At 41.5% G+C, this 18,364-nt stretch overlaps 1 long non-coding RNA gene across 3 annotated transcripts; it reads left to right on the forward strand.

Moving 5' to 3' along the window:
• Window positions 1-7,157: 7,157 nt before the first annotated feature.
• On the forward strand, window positions 7,158-8,567 carry LOC117451492 (uncharacterized). Of its 3 annotated transcripts, XR_004552670.2 has the most exons (4): window positions 7,158-7,221; window positions 7,615-7,721; window positions 8,181-8,280; window positions 8,446-8,567. It is a non-coding gene; the product is annotated as an uncharacterized lncRNA (long non-coding RNA). The 3 variants fall into 3 exon arrangements; XR_004552668.2 differs by lacking the exon at window positions 7,158-7,221 and having other exon boundaries at window positions 7,312-7,721; window positions 8,181-8,284; XR_004552669.2 differs by lacking the exon at window positions 7,158-7,221 and having other exon boundaries at window positions 7,312-7,721.
• The last annotated feature ends 9,797 nt before the right edge of the window (window positions 8,568-18,364 follow it).

Consider the following 18,364-nt stretch of genomic DNA (forward strand, 5'->3'; position numbering starts at 1 on the left):
TAAGACAACTCAGATCTGAAGCTACGCAGGAATCTGCTGCCAAAGTGCAATAAAAAAGACAAAATTAATAGAATCAAACCCTTTTTTTGTTGCATTTTAGTAGAGGATAAAAAGAAATGACATTAAAGTAGGATACAAGCAACACTAGTTTCTTAACCTGAATTGATGATAGACTATAATCAATTTAAACAGAACGGATCTTAATGTTTGCATTCTTATACCATTTTGTACAATAATTATAATGAATAAGTTCAAACAAACTAAAACGTACAGCTGATTAATAACGGTATCTAACTTGAGTTTTTATTATATCAAAAACCTGTTGAAATGCTACTGTTATTCTTTACTGTCCCCAAAAAGCGCGGCGGCAGCCTCCAGGAAAGCTTCTTTCACAACTTCGCCGTCTTTGAAAGACTTCACGTGTTTCGCAAGAACGTGACTGACACGATAAGATGCTATGGTAGCAGCCTTGTTCTTGTTGTTGGGCCTGGTGAAAATGGACTGCTGTGCATTTAGCTGTCCTTTCAGGCCCCTCCCCTTTTGGGAGCGTAGGGCAGAATTAGGAGGGAATTCCGTCTTGTAGCGTTTGTGCACTGTTTTGAAATGCCGCTCCTAAATGACCCTTCTTCGATAAAGCCACGCTCGCATTGCAGATGAGAGAGATGGACTTTGAATTGGAATAGATACAAAAATAATTATCCTCCCACTCGGAGTGAAAATTATATATTTTGGGCTTTTTTGCTTCTGCCATAATTGCGGTCTTGTGTGTGTGCGGACTGTCACTCCTGTTGACACGGACAACGTCAGCGAACTACTGCACTGCCCACCAGCCATGCCCCGGCAGCGTCTATCGTTTTTCCCAGAGCCCTAGAGATACTAATGGCCCGTCCACACAGCGGCGTGCGTTGCCGCTTGGCGGTGGGCGTGTCTTGAGCTTGGGGAGTCAACGCGAGCAGCCCGACCAATAACCAATCACATGAATGTCCCGCCCCGGACATACAAAGCAAAGCATTCATGCTACATCCATGCTGGCTAAATATACTGTCTATGCTTGCTAGCTGTCCATTCAAACGAAGTACACTGGATATAAACTCCCCAAACAGGCGAAAACCTACCAGTTTCACCCACTGTCTCTGCCACCTCCCCCCATGCCTGGCTCCTCCGGTTTGTATCCCTGTATGTTCCCTACCGCCACGATCATTTTCTCCTCCTTTTGTTGACATATGGGAAATAACTGCGGTCTGGCTCTCCCAACATACACCCGGTTTGATTGGCTACTGCTTGTACTGTCAGATTTACATACGAGGGATTTGATTGGCTGACGCCTCCGTCGAGGCGGCAAAAGTAGAACATTGCTCTACTTTTGCAGCGAGCACCTCGAGAGAAGCTACGCTTTGCTCCCACAATGCAGTTCGGCGAATCGTGACGTCACCCCATTCAAAATGAATGGGCAGAAGCGTTGAAGCGGCAACGCACGCCGCCGTGTGTAGGGGCCGTAACGGCCCGTCCACACAGCGGCGTGCGTTGACGCTTGCCGGCGGGCGTGTCTGAAACTCGACCAACAACCATCACATGAATCTCCCGCCCCTGACACACAAGCAGCGGTTTGATTGGCTAGAGCTTGTACTGGCATATGATTCGATTGGCTGACGCTTCTGCCGAGGCGTCAAAAGTTGAACATTGCTCAACCTTTCCAGCGAGCCACGCCAGCAACGCTCCACGTCGCTTCCCACGATGCAGTTCGGCGAAAAGTGACGTCACCCCATTCAAAGTGAATGGTGAAGCGTCAACGCACGCCGCTGTGTGGACGGGCCGTTACGACACTCCCATAGACCTCCGTTGTAAAAAATGGCGGCGCCTACTTCCGGGGTATGGACATCGAAATAGTTCAAAAATATTGTCATTTGGGCGTTGGACCTCATTCACTTACATTACGGCGCGTCGATTAGTTCCAGAGGTAAGTTGCTGAAATATCGAACTCTTTTGAATTGTCAACTGTCTATATTGTATCAGAGGCCATTTATGATGCTTATACTGGTCTTCATTTGTATATGCACAGCGTAATTATCTATATTTTATCTTGGTTATTACAACCAATTTTGCTAGCATTGCCTGCTAGTTAGCTAGCGCGACTTCGTCAGCTTTGAAGGTAAGATTTCAGTAATGAATCGCTAGCAGCTTATATATCAATGATGCTGGGTAACTAACAAGCAGGATTTAGATTGAAATGTGTTTTTATTGGTATTTTGGTTTTTATCTGCTGAACCTGACCGTGTCAGCCATCCTTAGTCGGCTTTTTCTGTATGATATGACTTAACTGCTAGCACTAGTAGAAATGAGGTGGCGTTTGTGATAAATATTTCATTTAATATTTCATTGCATTTTGGGATATACTAACATTTCATTATGTGACATGTTGACTGTACTTAGTTTTTTTTTGTACTGTTCCGTGTTAACTCATCTGTACTGTACAACTAGCCTAGCGCTACTTTTTAATGCTTGATGGCATGCTAGGATAGATTCCTTTGTATTGTAATATACACACTAGTTTAATGATTGTTCTTCAAAGGTATTATTCAGTCTTAAACAAATAATAGCCTACTGAATAGGCTACTCTACAGCAGTGAATGAAGGATGAGTCTAAAACATGGTCATGCATCCAAAATGTTTATTTTTAACAAAATAAACACTTAAAAAAAAATAATTAGCACTTTTTTTTATTCAGCCTCATATGTCAGCCTCATATGGCTGCTGCTGCTGCTGCTGGAGGAGGGTACTGCTGCTGGAGGGTGCTGCTGCTGAAGGAAGAGGAGGCTGGAGGCTGCTGACGGAGGACCGGGAATGGAGATGCCAAGTACATCGATGGCAACGAGTAAGGTGTTTGGCAGTGGCCTAGATGTTATGACCTTCGGTGCAGAGGTCTGTTGGGTCTTCTTTGCCTTCTTACTCTGACTCTTGCTGCCAAGATACCCTTTATGTTTATCCTTCCTCTCAGCCCTGATGCACTTTGATGCAATCCTTAACCTCAGCCTGATGTATGTTGAGAGGATTTTTTTCTTCAGGTCATGGCATGAGGGCAGGTTGCTGTCCAGCAACATGGCTTCTTGTTCCAGCTGTGACACTGCATTTGAGGACTCCATGAGGGAATCGCTCGTCCTCACACGGAACAGCTGCTCCACGTTCTGAACAAGGGTGAAAACCTCATCTGATGGACGGTAAAGTGCACCCCTTTTAAATTATTTTAATACCAGCAGACCAGCTCTCTCATTTTCACCATCACTGACATTTTTCACTAGGGCACACTGGCATTTGTCACAAAGTGAGAAGCTGATGACCCTTTTCACGATGTATCCTGCAAGGTGGTATAGCACACAGGACTCGGTTTTAGTGATGTCAGGTGGTGTTGTCAGGTCTACCAGCTGCTCCACTCTCAGAACGTCAGGAGGACTGCAGCTGCTGTTCTGCGTGTCCAGGAAGTCTGCCAAGTGGTCTGATCCATCCTCCACGTAACTGCCAGTATGCACTGGCGATAGGAACTGGCCCACGGTGACAGCGCGCAGTGCATATTGGAACTCTACAGGTGTTGGGGCAGAGTTCCTCAGACGAATGGACGAAAATGTGTTTTCCAGGCAGTCTTGAGTGAAGCGGCTTGTGAGAACAAATGTGTGCCCTTGTCTCAACAGGTCATGCTGGACCTCCAGGATTGTTGTTGTGGCCATCACCAGTCCTGTCTGGACTGGTTTCCAGCTGCCCTTGGGACCGATCTTCAGGCCCCGAAACAGATGGATGGAGTCCCGGAGGAAGCTGATGGCCTTATCATACTCCTCCATCTTGAAATGACTTAGGGCAGTAACAGTGTTGCGTGACGACATGAGGTCAAACCAGTGGTCCACCGTCTCCAAAAACCATGCAGTGGTAAGGTAGGACTCTGGTCTGTGCTCCTCCGCCACCATGTACCTCAGGGCAGCACTCGATGACTTGGAGAAGACGTGCATTGCTGAACTGACCTTCATTTTCTCAAAATGACTAGGCTCCAGGACGCCTCGAGACAGCTTAGGTGCCAGTTTTAGGGCCATTCCCTCTTGGTATGACACCAGATCCTTCAGGGGGCCAACAGACACCACACTGGACGGCAGTGATGTACCTGAACGCGTTCAATGAACGATCGTTCATGAACGCGTTCATATTTTGGGCGAACGTGAACTGAACGTACTGTATTTCCGCTAGATGAACGTAATTGAGAACGCGTTCATTCTCAGCGCTGTATAACGGCGTTCAAAAGTGCGTTCATTCTCAGCACTGTATTATAACGGCGTTCAAAAGTGTGCCAGATTTCATATGCCTTTCAGCCGAAAACCCAGTTAAAACACACCGTAAACAGGCTTCAAAATAATGCGGAAAACCACCCAATCTGGCAACAGCAAGCTGCCTGTGACGCGTACGCGCCTGTCACCCCTGGCTGTCGCACTAAAATATAATATAATAAATATATCAGACTCCTCACAACAAACAATGTGGAACCGCGGAACCGGCGTGCATTGAATGAATGAATGAATTAGTATGGACGAAGCCGAGAGCAGCTGCAGCAGCACTTGCTCAGAGACTCTCCGGCAGGGGTCGGCAACAGGCGGACCGCGGTCCGGATCCGGACCCAGACGCCGACCTATACGGACCCGAGCTATAATCAATACATTAATAGGGGATTTTTCGGCGCCTCCCGCTTTTTTAACGCTGATTTGGGTGACTTGTGTAATTCGTGGAGAACCGAAGAGTTTTCGACTGACGGACAACTTCTCACTTCACAAAAGAAGAAGAAATCTAGACCGCAAAAATAATTAAACAAGCGAGTTCCTGTTTTTCCTGGCCAAGGACAGGTTCATTGAACACAACACGAGCGTAACCTGTCTTCACGTGGTATATGTCTCGTCTGAAAGGAGTGCTGAGCACCGGAACGCCGCTCCAGCCCTTAAAATATTGCATATAAGGATAATAATCCACAAGGAGCCGTACACATGCCGCAGTGTTTGCGTGGCTGTGTCTTTAGTTGTAAACACAGTGGCGATCTGTTGTTGTTAGCATCTGGTTAGCTAGCTATGCTAACGGATTTAAAGAGCTTTTCTACAGCCAGGTGGAAGAGAGCTCTCCTGAGAGGCTCAAATATCCTCAGCTCAGTGAGGTTAAGGCACACCTTGATATGATCATTATAGTTATTAATGAGACTAAATGAAAAACAGGTATAAAATACTATATGACAGTAACAAAAAAGTTGTTAAAAATAACAAGAATAGAGTTTAAAAGGGGAGTGATTTGTAAAATATCCAAAAAGAAAAATATGCTTACAGTTCTGTTTCATATGGGTGTTGAGAGATGTATCCATAGATCTCTTAATGTTGCTCTCAAAGTGTACCAGATTGATGCATTTAACTTCAATATTTTAAGCAAAGGTTGAGTTCAATAATTTGTACGACCCTCGGAGGATGTTGTAAAAATTGAAAGGAAAAAGGTTCCCCACCCCTGCTGTGAATAATAATAAAAACCCTTGATTTTTAACTTAAAGGTGGGGTAGGTAAGTTTCAGAAACCGGCTCGAGATACACTTTTTGTTATATTCCATGGAATGCTCTTAACATCCCGATAGCAATGAATAGCTTAAGTGCTTTGACAAAAAATCCATAAAAAAACGTCATCTGTAGAAGCCGTAATACTGTAAAAAGTACAACTTGACTCCATGTCAGCCCAGATTTACAAACTCCTGGCAGGACAAGCTCAAGCTCAATTCTCACACTGAATTTAACAAAAGTGAGTGGGGGACTGCAATATAAGAGGGACAGAAAGAGAAACTTTGAAACTGTTCAATTGTTATGATGTGTAAAGACTGATATTGTTCTATAATCGGCTGAAACTGTTAAGTCATGATGTGAAACGGTTAACAAAGAAAAAGGGACACTCAAGCTGCTGCTACACTTTATTGTATTTATCTCAAATTAAGCACTTTTAAGATGCATATATTTTCAAAAGCTATTTTATTTATTTTCTCTAGTTTATTTGTAAATGCAGCCCGAGAGGAACATTACACATATCCACAGTATTTAATGTTAATTGACAATATATATTGTTGTTTTTGAATTGTACTTTCTTTATTTGATTGGCAGTCAGCTGTTGATTACATACAGATGTTGATAAAGCTACAGGCTACTTCAATATATATCACACTAATTCATGAAGCAAGTTAGACATTTTGATGTTCCGGACCTTTGCATGGGGACATTTTCTCTAACTGGACCTCGTTGAATTTTAGTTGAAGACCCCTGCTCTACGACGTCGGCGTATGATCATTTTAAATAGTTTTACGTTAAAGTCAGTACTGACTCGGACGGAAAAATCTAACGTTTGCCTGTAAACTGTGTCCGCCCGGTTTGAAAAAGCAAGTCCGTACATCGACGACGTCGACAACAAACCTTAAACGGCACATTGAGAATAAGCACACGACTAGCCTTTCACGGTATGTGCGAGTGGCGAATAAAAAAGAGCGCCAAAACAGATCCACTACCACCCAAATCCCATTAACATCGTACAGGAGACAAATAATAGCTCGCAGCAACGTATTGAAAAAAGAACTATAAACTATAAATTAGTTCATTTTTGAAACCATGAACTTTAGTTCAACATTTTGAATTATGAACTATGAACTGAACTAGTTCATTTTAAAATTTGTGAACTGTGAACTGAACTAGTTCATGTATAAAGTGAACTTTCCCAACACTGCTGGACGGCAGCTTCTCTTTGTCCACCACATCCTGTGGTATGGTGATGACGTGACCATTTACCAAGGCACTCTTTAAATTCTTCACCACGTGTGGAACGTCAGGCATGAAGTACAGGTGCTGGTGTGGCTTCACAGGATGTGCTATCCACGGCTTGTCATAGGTCACCTCAAAGGACTTCCACATAGCCCTATTGGGGCTCCCCATATCAGTGGTGATGTTAACCACATGAAGCCCTATAGATGCCGCTGCTTCAACGATGGTGAGTATTATGGGCCTGTACACTGCACCGTCAGTAGAATTACCACAACCTGTTTCCACCGCGTAGTAGCACCAGCCAGCATGAACAGTAAGGCATGAGTGGCCTGGCCTTTGTGGCCAGGTAGTTTGTGTTCCCAAACAGCCTCCCTGTTCCCAGGTGCAGCTCCACGCTAGGTGTGATGGACATCTCATCCAAGGTGAGCACACATTTCTTCTCCATCTCACTCATGCCACCTGCCTTCAGCCTCAGCATATCAAACACCTCCCCAACACTCCTGGCTCCAGTTTGACGTGCTGCATCCTCCTCTGAATGGTCCTGATGTCAGGCAGAGGCATATTCATGGCTTGGAGGGTTTTATATCCTGTAGTGCCACAACAGAACCTTAGTTGTATTGCTTTTTTCACGGTTTCTTTCCCCCACCCTATCCCACCTTTTTTTGATTGCCCAAGTGCTCTAATTTGGTCTGTGTTGAAGATTTTTTGAAACTTTAGATTAATCAAATTGTGTTTTTTTTTAATGCCGAATTAATCCTCTTCTGGTTTACCAGAGCCCTCTCGGCTCTCTTTCTTAGTCATCTCTCCCTTCTCAGTTGCCTCATTAGATCCTCCACGTGAGCCCGGTCACAACTGGCCCTTGGCAGTCTGGCCTCTTCATAGCTGACCCCTGACTGACTGGCTCCTGGCACACTGATCTCTGGTAAGGTGGCCTCTTGATTGTCGGCCCCTGACATACTGGCCCCTGGCAGTCTGCTGACATCTGTCTCACTCTCTCTGTCTGTGATGTCCCTTTCATTCCCTTGGAACTCCACCTCAATATCTCCCTGAATCTCTGTAACAATAAGAAGGCAATTGCTGTTATATGTGTATGCTGCCTTTACATGTGCACCTATTGTCATTTAAGGGTACACTACACTCCTATAGTGACATTCATCTAAGTTCGCCTATTGGCAATGTTACAGTATGAAGAAATCTGTAGATTATGTACATGTGGTATATGCATCTTCAGAGAATCCCTGAACCCTGGTATTTTTGAAGCTGTATAATCTGAAAGTTGCGTGAGGAGTGTCGTCTATCCTTGAATGATATAACATGGGAAACATTGTTAGCTTCATATATCATACCAATGTTGACGTGAATGTTCTCCTTTTCGGTTTAGGCCGATGTATAAATACTGTTGGAACAGCATCTGGCCTCAACCTCAAATTTCCTCCTGATTTGTTGCCAATATATTGGTCGTCTTCAAAGTGTACCTGTGGGTAGGTAGGTTTGATCAGTTTCCCCTGCACACTTCAAATGTCATTGAAGAGTCATAATTCTCTACACTTGGAAATATGATGCCCTTTAAAATGTTAACAAGTCATGTCACCTCTGTGAACATTACTTACATGACAGAGTTTTCTGCTGTTGTTGTCCTCTGTCAGACACAGGTTTTGTCTGTTGACCATTGCCATCCATCTCTTCCTTCGCTCTACGTCCTTAGGGAAGCCATACATCCGGAACCCCTTCTCGGATCGATTAGAGCATCCAAATGCTGCACATCCAACCATGGTATGACAACTGATCTGTTCAAATGCAATATAAACGAAAGTGCCATAATATTTACTGTGCAAACATTTTAAGATGAATATTGCTATGTCCTCTGTTCAGTCTGCTCCCAACTGAATTCTCTCCCCTTATTCACCACTGTTCCTATTCTTGCTCTGCTTTTTAGGCTCCAGGAAACCGATGAAGAGGATGTCCCTTTCACAAAGGAACCTTCTTGTTTTTTTCAAAATGGTTAGGCCCCTGGATGCCCTAGACTAGAGTTCTGTATTGCTTTTTTGTAAATAGTTGTTTGTAAATATTTGTAAAATGCCCCCCCCCCCCCACCCACAATTGTTGTTCGCACAATTATGCTTGTGCGAACAACAATTGTGGGTGGGTGCTTATTGTGCTGCAGACGTTGAAGGACCTGAGTCTCCTGAGGAAATACAGGTGAAAGGTGAGGAGAGGTCATCGCTTGGAAGGTTTTATATCTTGTGGTGCCTCAACAGAACTTAATATGAATTGCTTTATTGTCTCGTCGCTGGATCGCCTCCCCCTGGCAAAGTGGCCTCGTCATTTTAATTGTTATTGTTGACAAACCTGTTTGTGTTGCTCTGTTGAACCATGGTTCAACAGGAGCTTCTGTAAATAGTTTTGTAAATAGTTGAATATTTATCAGAGTAATCATTTTCAGTCTCCCACTCTCTCAATTTAATTTATCGTTTCTTTGCCCCACCATATCTTTTGTTGTCCAAGGGCACTAATTTGGTCTGTGTTAAAGATTGTTTTACACTTTAGATTAATCAAAATTGTGTTTTTTGGCTGAATTAATCTTTTTCGGTTGAACCCTAACCCTCTTTGTTCTCCTTCTCATTCATTTGACTTTGTTTTGTTCTAACACACATCACTTTTTCCATACACTGTTCTTAACACTTGTTCACACATTTGTTCGTCCCTTTTACTTTGTTCTTCCTGTTGTTCTTGTTCAAACACATATATCAATTGTTCATCCACTGTTGTGGTAAAATGATATTCATAGTCTTAAGGCCCTGACACACCAAGCAGTCACCAGAGGACTAGCCGACGCTGAAGTCGGCTGTTGCCTGGCCGTGTTCTCCTGCGTTTTGGCCATGTGTCGCACGGGAACACACCGCACCGACTTCAGTGCGTGAGTGGCAATAACTCTCCTTACCAGCAGGCGGCGGTAGTGTGTATTCGTCATTCAAAAGAGGCAACAACCGGAAGACAGAGAAGAAGAAGATTATCTTTTCTCCGTAATATCATACAGAGCTGGCCTCTCCTGGATCAAGGTGATGAGCAGGTCTTCGTTTGCATCATTCCAGATCGCCATGATGAGATGAAAATGAATAGCAGTCTGTGTGTGCCTTCTTAAATCGTTTGTTTACATCCCTCACTTCCGCTTCGCTTCTCATGCACTGATTTGCTAGCTGAACAGCCAATCAGAGTGATTATTTGGTCCGACTGCCAGACCCGATGCATGGCCGATTCAACATGTTGAATCGGCCATGCATCGGGTCTGGCAGTCCAATAAGGCGTGTCACGGTCGACGGTGCGGGACACACCAACCTGACTACGGCGCCGCGAATGCCCGACAGCCTCTGACGGCCTCTGACTCCCAAAATCGGGTTGGTGTGTCAGGGCCTTTAACATGATCATGCTACCCATGCTAACATGAACACAAGCGTTTCCCTCCAAACATGTAAAACGTATCTAAGTAATAGGCTACCAAGCTTTCCGTTGTCACCCTGCCTCTCCAAATGCAAAACTGTCAATAAAAAGTATGCAATAATGCATGAAAAAGTACTTGGGTGTGTGTGTTTTTTAATATATATTTACCATTCAATAACGCAATCGCTGCTGTCTGTCTGTCCCATATAAGAACATGACAGCGCAGCGCAACTATACTACGGACGTGACTGCCCTGACAGTGACAGCAACATAGCCTGCTTGTGCTACCACACTTTCCCCTCAAAATATCGTTAAATAACGAAACTTGTAAATATTGCCAATCCATACAAAGTGTAACCACATCATGTAAATATGAAAGCAATCTTTAAAAAATAACAGCGTTGGTTTAATCTATGACTATTTTGACCATGTTTGTGCTGTTTTTGCCATAGAGAAGCATTGCCACGGAAGTGCGTTTTGAACTATCCCGGCATACATAAACCACGTGACCGGCTGGCGGCGACATCAAAGAGTGTCGTAACTCTTATCTCTCTATGGCTCTGGTTTTTCCCATAGATATATATAAACACTAGATGACTCACCCGCGCTGCTGGCCAATGGAGACCGACGTTGCCACTTGGCCGCCATCTTGCTACAGGGAGTTCTCTCATTCATAACATTATGGTTTACTATTTAAATAACCATAGCTTGCTCAATTTTCAACCAATTTTCAAACGGTTTGGTTTTTATAAACATCAAAGATGTAGTTATGATACTGCATACTTATAATCATGGACTTTCATATGAAAATAACATTAATCAGATAAAGCTATACACACACACACACACAAGGTATTTATATTGAATATTTGCCGGTGTATATATTTCCATTTATTTTATTATATTGTTAATATTTTAAATAAATTATAAATAAATTATAAAATTAAAATACATTTATATTTTATATATAAAAATCGGTCTCATGTTACCACTCTGTAAGCCAAGAGTTGTTAATTTAGCAATGCCTTAGCTTTAAGAACAGGGACACAACTAATGACAATAGCATATGTTGGTATATTATTTAGATATTCACACCTTTATCAGAAGAACCAAACCAACATAAAATGTGCTCACAGACAGGCCAGTTCTGTCTAATTTATCACAATTATTTTTGACATGAGATCTTCATATCATCCTAGTTTTGTATTTAGTTTCTAGATTTGTAAACAAATCCAGAACCTTTGAAATATGTTATTGAAAAAAGACCAAGAATAATATAAACTGTACCATGTGTCCTTTTGTGTCCTTCTGTAGTCCATTTGTGGTTTGTCTTGTCTCACCCCGGCTGATATATCACAAAATCAACTGTTTAAATTGTTCCCTACAGATGTAGCACCCCAGATAGGACTCACATGGGTGTGTCCCAGTCAAAAGCCCAGCGGATGCCAGTGGCTGGGGGTGTTGCCAAATTGCTAGAGGGCGTTGCCCAATTTCCCCATTTGTTCAATTACAGGATTTAACCATGAGATGGCGCTTCATTCACAAAATACACAAAGACAGCTGGGTGTTGTAGAAACATCAATATTTTAGATCAAATAAAGTATATAGTTTGCTTTATGCAGTATATTTCTTGTAATATTGTTGGGGTGTTTTTACACAGTACAGTAGATTGAAGTAAATCAACTTATACATTAAGATAAGATAAGATGGACCTTTATTAATCCCGTGGGGAAATTCAGTAGTTCAAACAGCAACAGGGTGAGAGTGAAAAACAGGACAGCACAGATTCACACAGATTAATAAAATCAAAAATAAGATGAGCGATAAAAATAATAATAATGAGAAACTATGAAATAAGAAATGAATAAAACTAAAATGTAATTATCATATCATATATTATAATGTATTGTATTATTAAGTAATATCATACATTAACCCCATTATAGCAGATGCCACATTTAATGGATGAACACATGTGCATCAATAATTACAACAGAGTATTTCTAAATACAAGTTGTAAAAATACTTATATGTATTTAATATTAACCCTTTGGAGTCGACCGTCACGCCGGCGTGATCAGATCACATGACCTGTTCAAGCCGGTGCCGCATAAAAACAACAGTCCGGACAACATTGCCGTGTGTTTCTGTCGAAAGTACTGGCTTGAAACTATATCCCAGTCTTTGTTTCATGCAAAAAGACCCAGTAAACACGGAGATACGATGATATAAAGTTAATACATTTCAAAAGTATGAAAAATGGAAGCACATATTTGAATATCTTCGCCGTATTTGATCATTTTACAAAACGGAAAATACTGGAAACTGTAGATCCTGCTCAACAGGATGTATATGTGTATTTATGTCAAAAGTACTGGATTGAAACTATATGCCAGTCTTTGTTTCATGCAAAAATACCCAATAAACACGGACATATGATGATATAAAGTTAATACAGATATATTTCAGAAGTATGAATAATGGAAACACATATTTTAATATCTTTGCCGTATTTGATCATTTTTAGGCTAAACTTATATGCACATATAGGTTTCACATATATGCACATATAGGTTGCACATATATGCACATATAGGTTGCACATATATGCACATATAGGCTAAACTTATATGCACATATAGGTTGCACATATATGTTTCACATATATGTAAAACATAGATGTAAAACATATATGTGCATATAAGTTTCACATATATGTGCATATAAGTTTAGCCTATATGTGCATATATGTTTATTTACACCTATGTTCAAGGTTTATACATAGCCTACTTACATACAAAAATACAACACACATGTCCCAAATGTATAAGTCATTAACATACATTTATTGTCAATAAATGTCAATTATTTAGTCTGCTTTTGGCGAGCCCTGAGCTCTGTCAGCTTGTTGTTGATGGCTGTACCCAGCTGGCCCTTCAATGTGTGTGGCCACTTCTTCATTGTTGCCTCGACAGAGAAAAGAAAAGGACATAATGAGATGACAGTGTAAAAATGCTCCAAGTCTTCTACAGACTCCAAGCATTCCACTCCAAAGTGTTGCCAAACCACCTGGTGTAGTGGACACGAGCTCCCCTGTGAGTTTATTGGCAGATAAAGCCCAAAGCCTTTATTCAAACAGATGATCTATTTTATTAGTGATTTGTTTCATATATCATTACTATTATTTTTGAATGATCTGAAAAGTCAGTGCCTTTACCAAATCTGTCTAAGAAGCTGCTAAGTCAACACACTCTCACTCCCTAAGCGTCCAATAGCGACGTTTGGTCAGTGTCCGTGGCGTCCAATTGTGACGCTCCTAGGCTCCTTCAGCGTCATAAAGGGACGCAAATAGCTTTCAACTGATTGCAATGTATTCCCATCTGCGTCGGGATTTGACGCTCATGGAAGCACGGCATTCGTTTATGCCGGCTGCCCTTAAAGGCAATGTGAGCATCCATTCCCATTGGATAACGGAGAATTTTACACCCGGAAGTAAGTACTCCTCTTACTGTCGATTGATTTTACAGTGATATCTGCACTACTCATCGACTAAAAAACACCAGATTATCCTTGTTAATTACACAACATTGATTGGTTTAAATTGTGTACAATGCTTTTGTATTTTTCCCCTTCGATTCGGAGAAACAAATATGTTTTCTGAGTAAAGGATGGCAGAAGACACTACACTACCCAGAATCCCCAGCTATCGTTTGGCCTACACCATGTGCTCTGTTTGACAAACCCCGTTTTTTTCACCATTCATTCCGATGGCTGGCGTCTATGTCACGTGATCTTCAAATGTCTCCCTGCAGAAAAAGAAAACATGGCCGAACTTCGTTTTATTCTAGGTGTAAAATGCCTATTTTAAAGTTAGTTTGGCCATTAAAATGCGTTTTGATGTCATTTGATGCGAGAAATATGAGTTGTTATTTCAGATTATGTGTGCAGTGGATGTACATGATCTTTAGTTTGCTAGTTATTACGAAGATTACTTCAGGAAATCGCGACGTTTTCATTGTTACCAAGGTGGTTGCTAGGGACGCTGCTATCGATATTATTTCTGTTATGTTGTGTAACTGTTTAATGGTGTTATCTTTATTGCTACCCCCTTCTCCGTCAATGTATAGTGTTGGTCCACAGCCTAAACATATTAGTTTAACAAAATCCGCATCTAAAGATAGCCTACGTTATTTCCCCCCTGTGCAATTCCAGTCTCACATCTCAGAGCACACCGTCATTAACAAATACCGGAAACAGACCGAAATAATAATAATACCTTATTCCGAGTGTGCTTGCTTTTCTCTTTGAAAGTCATCACATAACGGCATTGTAATACACGGTTCGGCTGCATTACATATTACATATCTGCCGTAGTTCTGTATTTATAGAGCCCTGATGAGAAGACAAACATGAGGAACTGAAAACGTGACGTGGATCATAAATATATCAGCCATTAAACAACATCTTACATTTATTTTCACACAATGCGTCTCCTTGCAGTATCAACACTAATTCGGCTCACTTTTATATTTGATCCAATTGGTAGATAGGCTGTATTTACACCATAAAGGTGCACAGTTGATATAAAGGGACACCTGGTGGTTAAAGCATGTTATTGAATTTCAATATTTTTATTATTAGATATTAATACGATCCCTATAAAGTATATTCATTACTCGTTATTATCTACTAATTGTTAATTAAAGACTGTATGTAATGACTATTTTGCACATCCCTTTCAAGATTTCAAGATTTTCTAAGGTTTATTGACATATCATATAGGCCAGGGGTCGGCAACAGGCGGACCGCGGTCCGGATCCGGACCCAGACGCCGACCTATATGGACCCGGAGCTATAATCAATACATTAATAGGGGATTTTTCGGCGCCTCCCGCTTTTTTAATGCTCATTTGGGTGACTTGTGTAATTCGTGGAGAACCGAAGAGTTTTCGTTTTGGGGGTGGGGGGGAGGGAGTCAGTCCGACATACGGACAACTTCTCACTTCAAAAAAGAATAAGAAATCTAGACCGCAAAAATAATTAAACAAGCAAGTACCTGTTTTTCCTGGCCAAGGACAGGTTCATGAACACAACACGAGCGTAACGTGTCTTAACGTGGTATATGTCTCGTCTGAAAGGAGTGCTGAGCACCGGAACGCCGCTCCAGCCCTTAAAATATTGCAATACCCATAAGGAGCCGTACACATGCCGCAGTGTTTGCGTGGCTGTGTCTTTAGTTGTAAGCACAGTGGCGATCTGTTGTTATTAGCATCTGGTTAGCTAGCTATGCTAACGAATTTAAAGAGATTTTCTACAACCAGGTGGAAGAGAGCTATCTCCTGAGAGGCTCAAATAACCTCAGCTCAGTGAGGTTAAGGCACACCTTGATATGATCATTATAGTTATTAATGAGACTAAATGAAAAACAGGTATAAAATACTATATGACAGCAACACAAAAGTTGTTAGAAATAACAAGAATATAGTTTAAAAGTGTGAGAGTGATTTGTAAAATATCCAAAAAGGAAAATATGCTACAGTTCTGTTTCATATGGGTGTTGAGAGATGTATCCATAGATCTCTTAATGTTGCTCTCAAAGTGCACCACATTGATGCATTTAACTTCAATATTTAAACATTACACATATCCACAGTATTTAAGTAATGTTAATTGACAATAAATATTGTTGTTTTTGAATTGTACTTTCTTTATTTGATTGGCAGTCAGTTGTTGATTACATGCAGACGTTGATAAAGCTACAGGTCACTTCAATATATATCACACTAATTCATGAAGCAACTTAGACATTTTGATGTTCCGGACCTTTGCATGGGGAGATTTTCTCTAACTGGACCTCGTTGAATTTTAGTTGAAGACCCCTGATATAGGCCTACACAACTGTGGTGGAGTTCTGCACTGAATGAAAAACTTGGGTTGCAGGTTCCTCAATAGTGCATTACAAGACATCTATCAATATTTGTGCATACCTCCAGCAATGTTAACTATGTTGAAGCACTTATTTTAACTGATATTATACATAATGTATTATACTCTTATAGATGTATGTAGATATTTCATCTCCGGCCTTGTCAGGTATTGAACATTCAATAAATAAAGAACACAGAATTGTTGAATATAAGAACACAGAATTTATGTGATTATACTAAATGATTTTCAAATAAACACAACTGCATATTTAACTGTTACACATGCTGATGTAACGCAAATGTTCCAACTTGGGATCAATAAAGTATATCTTATCTTAAGCTGATCGATGGCTACTGCCATATTTGCACAATGTGCCTCTGAACCTTGACAAGTGCATGTTTCAGGCTTATCAATTAATGTAATGTAATGTTATCACAGGGGTCACACACATAAGACCAGCTGTTAAATAAAGCTCTTCTGACCTTAGCTGGCATGTGGGTATATATAGTAATACTGCCCATAATGGGCACAAGCAATTTTCACCCATTTATTAATTATATGTTTTAAATGTGAGTGTTTCCTTTCCCCTAAACCTCCAGGGATGTACACAGTTTAATACTGGCAACTTCTTATTATGGGAAATACGAAAACGTCTTTTAAAACTACAACTCCCAGTAGAGACGTGCCACAGAGAACATGTTGCGAAACAGAATAGCCAGCATGTGTAGTTCTGGGGACGGGGTGGGGGAGGGGGGACGCGGTGGACCCGTTCAAATCCAGTTTTGGAAAGTGCCGTGGTTCCATCCCATTTCAAGTGCTGTTCGAGAATCGGCTTAACCCTCGGAGCACACTCTCCAATCACAGAGCTTGAGGACTATCACGGGGTTTGTCAAGAGCACATGGTGTAGTCCAAACGATAGCTGGGGATTCTGGGTAGTGTAGTGTCTTCTGCCATCCTTTACTCCTGGGAATGGACGCTCACATTACCTTTAAGGGCAGCCGACATAAACGAATGCCGTGCTTCCATGAGCGTCAAATCCCGACGCAGATGGGAATACATTGCAATCAGTTGAAAGCTATTTGCGTCTCTTTATGACGCTGAAGGAGCCTAGGAGCGCCACAATTGGACGCCACGGACACTGACCAAACGTCGCTATTGGACGCTTAGGGAGTGAGAGTGTGTTGGCTAAGTTTACAATTATTAGTTAGAATTAGGTAAAGTTTGGCTTTTCAAAATACTGTTTAAAAAAAAATGACATCACATGAACTTCACTTGTATACAAACAACAGAGATCATCAGCACAGGTTGTTTACCAGAAGAGCAATAACATATGCATTGCAATCAAGAACATTAATTAAAGACATGATATGGCACAAACACAGTACAAAGGGCTGGTCATTGATTAAGGGTGAAGATGCTGGTTATTTAACACTGCAGAGGAGAACAATTAGTGTCATGGGGTTATTAACGACTACATATTCTATAACACAGAGGACGCCACAGAGGAAGCACGCTAGCCCAGAACACGGGTTCTATTAGAAGAGAGCTGTGATCAAGAAGTGAGCCATTGAAAATGTAGTGATCACCCAGTAGGTGCTAATCCGTGCAGATACCATTAACTGGTGTCCTCCTCACTTACCTGATGCTGATCCTGATCCTACCACTGATAGCTAATAAATAGTGAAACAGGGATGGTTAAAGTAGTCAACTTGACGCATCTCTATTAACTTTTATTTTCCTTTCTAAATTCATTCGTTTTTACTCACGGATTATGGCCGCCTTTTTCCCTGGGTCCAGGGCTTCCAGCTGCTCCCCATCACCTCGCTTTGGCTTGCCACCTAAAGTCATATTTCATAATTATTATTTTGCAAATGAAAAGTGGGTAATCCTGCTGATCTGCAGCAGCTAATGTTTACATACTAATGGCCCACACTTTAGGCTAGAGTGGTTGTCCAGGGACAAATGACACTCAAGGTTCCTTGGGGGTGTTCCAAATAGACCCATACACATTTGGTTTCCAATCATACACTCTGAGTTATGGGGGTCCTTGAAATGATAAAGTTTGAGAACCACTGGGCTAGAGTCGAGTGTGGGTCAATTGTAAAAAAACATTACTCGTAACAAATTGCAGCAGCGAAAACAGAGAGTAAGAAAATAGTTCAGTTTTTCCATTCTTAGATTTTGAACAGTAGCTTTTT

This window comes from Pseudochaenichthys georgianus, chromosome 8 (genome assembly GCF_902827115.2).
Source record: "Pseudochaenichthys georgianus chromosome 8, fPseGeo1.2, whole genome shotgun sequence".
NCBI lineage: Eukaryota > Metazoa > Chordata > Actinopteri > Perciformes > Channichthyidae > Pseudochaenichthys > Pseudochaenichthys georgianus.